The following is an 8,713-nucleotide window of genomic DNA, read 5'->3' as shown; positions in this document are numbered from 1 at the left end:
TCTTTAAGACTTTGGTATAAAATTAGTTTGGTGGGAGAGCACATAAACATCAAGTAAAACAAATCTTATATTTTGTTTTGAATATGGGTACTTTCCTTTGTTTAAATATATTTATGATCATTTTTTAAAGAATATTTTCAATCATTTTAATCTTTACTGGCATCACTCTTTCCTATATTGAATGATAATACCATTGTTATTAAAGAAAGTTGGGGCTGGGAATATAGCTCAGTTGGTAGAGTGTTTGCCTTGTATGCACAAGGCCCTGGGTTCAATCCCCAGAACCACCAAAAAATGAAAAAAAAAAAAGAAAAAGAAATAAAGTGTATGCTATGCATTTTATATAAACCTTAATGGTTTTTTAATAACAATTTTCTTCTGCTATTATAAATAGAAAGCTCTACTTGAAGTATTTCACAATATATTTAGTTTTTCAGCCATGCATAATAGGATTATACAGGAAAGTCAAGTTGGGACCCTACTGGGGTAGTTTAACCCACTCATACATGATATTTCCTATATCTTTAATGAAGACTATTCATCCTTGGGCTTGTAGTAAGATGGCTGTCACATCCACAGCACAGTTGTGCCAAGGCAGTAGAAGAGGTTGCCAGGAAACCAATGAAAACAGCCAGAGATAACATAGGAGACATAATAGTTTATTGAGATAGGTTTACAGAGAAGATTCAGTGATGATAGGCTGAACAGATAGCATCTCCCTACCTCACTGTGCTTTGCCAAGAAGGGCCTCCCCTCCCTCTTATCACTCTTATTTTGTCCTATAGTGACTGGCTGGATCAATGACATATCATTTCCAACTTGCCCTCAATTCCACCCCAATTACCACTAAAAGAAGTGTTTTATTTGTTAGTTTGCAGGACCAGTGACATCATCAGCATTGGCTTGCTCAGTTTGCTGGTATGATAATCATTCCAAGGAGCAACTGCCCTGGTGTACATGCAAGAAAATAATTTTCTACAGATAACATTAGCTTGCCCTAGTCCCAGTGTATTGCAGGCCAGCCAGAGTGCTTCAAGATATGTATCTGAACATTCCTGCCCAGACTTACTCTTCATTGTCCCCTTAACTTGCCTAGGGCTTGGGAACAGAAAGGGACCATGCAGGTACATGTGTTTAGAGAATGGCTATGTCATGTAAAAGATTCTGTCTTCTTATAGTCAGGAATGAAATTTAAAAGTTTGAAGATCATGTTAATAAATGATTTATTCTTTTGTCTTCAGCTTTTTTTCTAGACCACTTTGACAATTCTGTCAACCATGTCTTGGTGAAATAAAGAGAGCACACACTGGTCTGGGGTTGTGGCTCAGTGGTAAAGTACTCACCTAGCATGCGTGAAGCACTGGATTTGATCCTCGGCACCACCTTAAAATGAAGGTTATTGTCCACCTATAATTAAGACAAATATTTTTTTTAAAGATTTAAAAGAGGGGCTGGGGATGTGGCTCAAGTGGTAGCACGCTCGCCTGGCATGCATGGGGCGCTGGGTTCGATCCTCAGCACCACATAAAAATAAAGATGTTGTGTCCACCAAAAACTAAAAAATAAATATTAAAAAATTCTCTCTCTTTCTCCTTAAAAAAAAGATTTAAAAGAAAAACGAGAGCACATACCACACTGCCTAGAGGGGAGCCGGCATTATTATTCTCTCCCAAAATTGCTACAGGACATGGAGTATGGCTTGATATACTCCTGCCTGTGTGTTTCTAGATGGCAATGATAAAGTGAACAAGGGACATTGTAAATGGAACTCACAAAGAAGTAGTGGAATTTGAAACTCTAAAGGGAAGCCTAGAATTGCTTTAGGCACAGTACCTGCAGGAGTGCTCTTTAGGGTCATCTACTGTAGGTCACTGAACAAAAGATTTAGATGAATTTTATGCAAAAAAATAATATCTCTGTCAAATAGACTATTATACATAAAACTGGTTTAGTTTTATACTTACTGAAAAAAATCTAAAATTATAAAGTAACTAGTTTTTATTCTAATTTGTTATACATGATGGCAGAATGCAATTCATTTCATATTACACATATAGAGCACAATTTTTCAAGTCACTGTACACAAGGTATTTTCACACCATTCGTGTCTTATACATGTACTTAGGGTAATGATATCTAACTCATTCCACCATCATTCCTACCCCTTTGCCATGGCCTTTCCTCTCCCTCCCCTTTGCCCTATCTAAAGTTTCTCCATTCCTCCCACGCTCCCCCCAGACCTCCCCTATTGCCATTATGAGTCAGCATCCTCATATCAAAGAAAACATTCAGTCTTTGTTTTGGGGGGATTGGCTTGCTTCACTTAGCATTATATTCTCCAACTTCATCCATTTACCTGCCAATGAATGATTTTATTCTCTTTTAATGCTGAGTAATGTTCCATTGTGTGTGTATATCAAAGTTTTCCTATCCATTCATCTACTGAAGGGCATCTGGATAGGTAGGTTCCATAATTTAGCTATTGTGGATTGTGCTGCTATAAACATTGATATAGCTATGTCCCTGTAGTATGCTGTTTTTAAGTCCTTTGGATATAAACTGAGGAATGGGATATCTGGGTCAAATGGTGGTTCCATTCCCAGTTTTCCAAGGAATCTCCATATGATTTCCAGATTGGCTGCACTAATTTGCAGTCCCACCAGTAATGTATGAGTGCGCCTTTCTCCCCACATCCTTAACAATACTTATTGTTGTTTGTATTCTTAATGGCTACCATTCTTACTGGAGTGAGATAAAATTTTAGAGTAGTTTTGATTTGCATTTCTCTAATTGCTAGAGATGATGAACACTTTTTCATATATTTGTTGATTGATTGTATATCCTCTTCTAAGAAGTGTCTGTTCAGTTCCTCGGCCCATTTATTAATAGGGTTATTTATAATAGGTTTATGAGTTCTATATATACCCTGGAGATTAGTGCTCTATCTGATGTACATGTGGTAGAAATTTGCTCCCATTCTGCAGGCTTTCTATTCACCTGCCTGATTCTTTCTTTTGCTGAGAAGATGCTTTTTGGTTTGAATCCATCCTATTTATTGATGTTGGTTTTAATTCTTGCACTACAGGAGTTTTATTAAGAAAGTGGGGTGTAATCTGACATGATGGATGTTTGGGCCTACTTTTTCTTCCATTAAGCTCAAGATCACTGGTTTAATTCCTAAGTCCGCTGATCCATTCTGAGTTGAGTTTTGTGCATAGTGGGAGATAGAAGCTTAATTTCACCTTGTTACATGTGGATTTCCAGTTTTCCCAGCACTATTTGTTGAAGAGGCTATCTTTTCTTCAATGTACATTTTTGGCACCTTTGTCTATTATAAAATAACTGAAGTTATGTGGATTAGATTCTGTGTCCTCTATTCTGTACCATTGGCCAACAGGTCTATTTTGGTGCCAATACCATGCTGTTTTTGTTACTATTGCTCTGCAGTATAATTTTAGGTCTGGAATAGTAATGCTATCAGCTTCACTCTTCCTGCTAAATATTTCTTTGGCTATTCTGGGTCTCTTATTTTTCCAGATGAATTTCATAATTGCTTTTTCTATTTCTATAAGTAGTACCATTGGGATTTTGATTGGAATTGCATTGAATCTGTATAGATTTTTGGTAATATGGTCATTTTGACAATATTAATTCTGCCTATCCAAGAACAAGGTAGATCTTTCCATCTTCTAAGGTCTTCTTTAATTTCTTTCTTTAGTGTGTTATAGTTTTCATTGTAGAGGTCTTTCACCTCTTTCATTAAATGTATTCCCAAGTATTTTTTTAGGGAGGGAGTATTGTAAATGGGAAAAGTTACTAGTTTTATCCACATAGATATAAAAACAGTATTAAAATTAGTTTATAAATCAAATCACAAATATCTGGACATTCTGATTATGATAACTCTGAATCTGACTTTAATCCTGAGTCCTGGATATCTTCACATCACTTTCTGTGAAGTGAAGGCTAATGGCAATGAAACAGTTTTTTAAATAGAAGCTGTAACATTGTATGATTTCTTTTTCTTATTAGTTCATTATAGATATACATATTATTTAGGTTCAGCCTGACATAATCATAAATCAAACTAGAACACAATTTGCCCAATTAAGTCCCAATACTTCCCCTTTCTCTCCTCTTTTCCCTCCTTGTTCACTTTTCTTCAAACTACTGATTTTTATTCTGTTTATTCATAGTTTTTAATTATTGCATTTAAGGATATACATAAAGTCAAAATTCAGTGAAGTATATTCACATATGTACGTAAGAAAATTTGATCAGATTTATTCCACCATTTTCCCCTTTTCTTGTCCCTCTTCCCTCTCCTTTAATCTCCTTCCTCTTCTATTTTCATGATATTCCTGCTATCTTTTTTCTTTTGTCTTATTTTGGTTTAGCTTCTGCTTATGAGAAAAAAAGTCTACCCTTGACTTTCTATGCCTGGTTTATTTTACTTAGTAGGATGTTCTCCAGTTTCATCCTTTCGCCAGAAAATGCAATATTTTCATTCTTCTTTATAGATAAGTAATACTCCCTTGTGTGTGTGTAAATATATATATCACATTTTCTTTATCCTTTCATATGTTGACAAGCACCAAGACTGGTTTCATAGCTTGGCTGTTCTGAACAGTGCTGCTATAAACATTGAAGTGGCTGCATTACTACAATATGCTTATTGTAGATATTTGGAATATATAACAAGGATAGTGAGAAGTGGGTTATATAATGTTTTCATTCTTAGTTATTTTGAAGAATCTCCATGCATTTGTGTGTGTGTGTGTGTGTGTGTGTGTGTGTGTGGTGTGTGCTGGGAATTGAATCCAGGCCTTTGTGTATACAAGGCAAACACTCTACCAACTGAACTATATCCCCAGCCCTTTTCCATACTTCTTTTCAGAGAATTAATTTGCAGCCCCAACAACAATGGATGTGTGTACATTTCCCCCCACATTCTTGCCAACACTTACTATTATTGGTATTCTTGATAATTTTTATCCTAAATGGAGTGAATTGAAATCTCTGTGTGGTTTTGATTTTAATTTCCCTGATTGATAGAGATATGGAACTGTTTTTCATGTATTTGTTGGCTATTTGTATTCCTTCTTTTGAGAAGTGGCTTTAGTTCTTTTGCCCATTCATTGATTGGATGATGATGATAAATGATGAGATGATGATGATTTTGGTGTTAAGTGTTTTGAGTTCTTTATGTAGTCTGGATATTAATTCCCTCTCAGAGGAGCAGGTGGTAAATATATTTTTCCATTTTATAGGCTGTCCTTATACTCTTAATTGTTCCCTCTGCTGTACAGAAGCTTTTTAATTGGATACTATCCCATTTATTGATTTTTGGTTATTTCTTGATTTTTTGGGGGGTGGGGTAACCAGAGATTGAATTCAGGGGCACTCAACCACTGAGTCATATTCCCCATTTTATGCAGAGACAGGGTCTCACTAAGTTGCTTAGTGCCTCGCTTATGCTGAGGCTGGCTTTGAACTCATGATCCTCCTGCCTCAGCCTCCCAAGCTGCTGGGATTGCAGATGTGTGCCACCATGCCTGGCTTATTTCTTATCTTTAGGAGTCTTTGAAGGAAATCAATTCCTGTGCCAATATGCAGGAATATTTAGAGTATATTTTTCTTCCAGCAGTTGCGAAGTTTTTGGTCTATTTTCTAGGTCTTTGATCCACTTTGAGTTGACTTTTGTGCAAGGTGATATGTAGAAATTAAGTTTTATTCTTCTACATATGTATCCGGTTTCCCCAGTGTCATCTGTCTCAAAGGTTATCTTTTCTCCAATGTATGTTCTTGGCACTTTTGTTGAGTATCAGATGACTGTATCTATATGGGTTTATGTCTGTGTCTTCTATTCCATTTGGTCTTCAAGTCTCTTTTGGTGCTAATGACATGCTCTTTTTGTTACTATAACTCTATAGTATAATTTGAGATCCAATATTATGAGGCCTCCAGCATCACACTTCTTGCTCAAGATTACTTTGGCTTGGGGCTGGGGATGTGGCTCAAGCGGTAGCGCGCTCGCCTGGCATGTGTGTGGCCCATGTTCCATCCTCAGCACCACATACCAACAAAGATGTTGTGTCCGCCGAGAACTGAAAAATAAATATTAAAAAATTCTCTAAAAAAAAATAAGATTACTTTGGCTTTTCTCCATCTCTTATTCTTTCAAATGAATTTTAGAAACTTTTTCCAGTTTTGTGAAGATTGTCATTGGTATTTTGATAGTATGGCCATTTTGATAATATTAATTCTTGATAATTAATATTAATTATCCAAGGACATGATGGTTCTTTCCATCTTCTAAGGTCTTCTCCAGTTTACTTCTTCAGTGTTCTATAGTTTTCTTGCAGAGGTCTTTCACCTTCTTGGTTAGATTTATTCCTAAGTAATTATTTTTTACTTTATTCTGAATAGGATAGTTTTCCTAATTACTTTTTCAGCAGATTTATTATTGAAATATTGGAAAGTGGTGGATTATTATGTTGACGTTTCATTCTGCTAATTTGCTGAATTCATTTATTAGCTCTAGAAATCTTCTGGTAAGGTATTTTGGGTCTTCCAGATATAGGATCATGTTATCAGTGAACAGATAGTTTGACTTTTTTTACTGTACTCATTGGACATAATAGTCCACAGTTTTCTTGTCATGTGATATCTTTGTATAGTTGTATTTCAGGATAAACTAGCTTCAAACAGGGAAGTACTGGGAATGAATTGGAGCAAATTATGTTATGTTAACACATGAATATGTCACAATTAACTTCACTATCATGTACAATTATAATGCACCAATAAAAACATGAAAAGAATAACAAAAATGTTGTTGTTTTTGTTTCTTAGACATTAATGAATAATTCTATGAACTCTTTAAAATGTTTAGAATAATTCATCAGTGAGCTCATCTTGACCTGAGCAGGGAATTGACTTCTAACAATTATATGAGCTTGGAAGAGTATCCTTCCTCTGCTGAGCCTGCAGTTCAGAACATAGTAGTCTTCATTATCTACATCTCATTCCTGACAGAAATTGTGAGTAATATGTGTATTATATGGTAATTTGGGGCACTGTATTATATGGTAATTTGTCATGCAGCACTAAGTAATATACCTGACAGTAAACATAATATTTTATCCCAGATTGGAACCTGGATAGAAAAATATATATTAAATGTAAACTTGGTAGACTACAAAGCACGTCTGTAGTTCAGATTATTGGTGACAGGATGAACCTCTTATTTTTTATTAATATACTATGATTATATAAGATGCTACATTATAAGAAACTAAAAGGTATATGAAATTATCTTTACCATTTCTGAAATTTTCTGTAAGTCTGAAATTATTTTTGGTTATAGTTTAGATATGAGATACCTCCCAAAATACTTACATGAGGCAATGCAAAAATGTGCAGAGTGGAATTATTACATTGTTAGACTTGTAACCTAATTAGTGAATTGATTTACTGATATGGATTAACTGGGCAGTAACTGCAGGCAGGTAGGATTTCACTTGAAGAAATAGGTCACCAGAGCTATGACTTTTTGGTTTATATTTTATCCCTGGTGAGCTGATCTACTTCCTGTTTTCATGTCCTCTGCTGCTTTCCTCTGCATACTCTTCTGCCATGTTGTATGCCCCACCTTGGGCTCAGAGGTATGGAGTAAGCTGACCATGGATTAACCTTCTGAAACTGTGAGCAAAACAAACTTTTCCTCTACTTTGTTATTCTTGTCAGGTCACAGAAATGAAAAAGTTAACTAAAACAGAAATTGGTACTGAGAAGTGGAATCCTTGCTGTGACTAATCTGACCATGTGGTTCAGAAACATTTTGAGTTAGTTTTCCAGGAGATGAATTTTGAAAAGTTTAGAGATAAAAGGTTTCAAAGCTTTAAAATGTTATTAGCAAAGATACATGGGTGATTCTGGTGGGAATTCAGAAGATTAGAACGCCAATAGAACTGTAGACAGTAAAACTGAGGTCTTTAGGTCATGAGGTTTTAGAGGAGGAGGACTCTATTTGAAGTTAGACTAGAGTCCGTTCATATTATGCTCTGACAAAAAAAAAAACTCTATGTTTTTCCCATTTCCTGAGATTTTTATGAGCTTAAGTTTAAAGGTGATAGACTAATTAATCTGGTAGAGGAAATTTCAAGGTAGCACAGCATTCAGGGAGTGGCATGGATATTAAGTGGCTTTTAGCCAAGTTTATTGTGATAATCAGGAACAGAAAGAAGAGCAGAAAAGTACAAACAAAACTGGTGCTAAGTAAAATGTGCTTGTTAAAGGGATTACAGCCACTGAAGAAATGCTTACTACTTTACCCAACGACAATAGGAACAATGGTTTGGGGAGCATCTTAGGAATCAGCAATATCACACCAATCTCAGGAATAAGGGTATAAAAATCCTTTTGAGAAGAGAACACAAAGGCACACTGCTTATACATAGAGGTCCTAGGAAGTTGATTCACTGTGCTCAGCCACCCATGCATTCAGAAGCTGCAGAAGCCACGGTCCCAGAACACTTGGCTTCTGTTTAGGATGGTGGTATATATTGGCATCAACCACGTGGTGCTTATTCTGCAGGAATACAAGATGTTGTAGTTCAGAGGTCATGGAGGGTTCCACCAATCTTTCAAAAGAAGGTCTGAGAGGGAGGTCAGGCAAAGTGTAACAGGTTAGAGTCTCCATAGGCTGACC

The 8,713-nt window shown here is 35.9% G+C and overlaps 1 non-coding gene across 1 annotated transcript; it reads left to right on the top strand.

The window, feature by feature from the left end:
- The first annotated feature begins 217 nt into the window (after positions 1–217).
- Trnat-ugu (transfer RNA threonine (anticodon UGU)) lies at positions 218–290 on the top strand. The gene has a single exon. It is a non-coding gene; the product is annotated as a tRNA-Thr (tRNA).
- Positions 291–8,713: the final 8,423 nt, after the last annotated feature.

Source organism: Marmota flaviventris, chromosome 2 (genome assembly GCF_047511675.1).
Source record: "Marmota flaviventris isolate mMarFla1 chromosome 2, mMarFla1.hap1, whole genome shotgun sequence".
NCBI lineage: Eukaryota > Metazoa > Chordata > Mammalia > Rodentia > Sciuridae > Marmota > Marmota flaviventris.
This window is presented reverse-complemented; position numbering and strand designations above follow the sequence as displayed.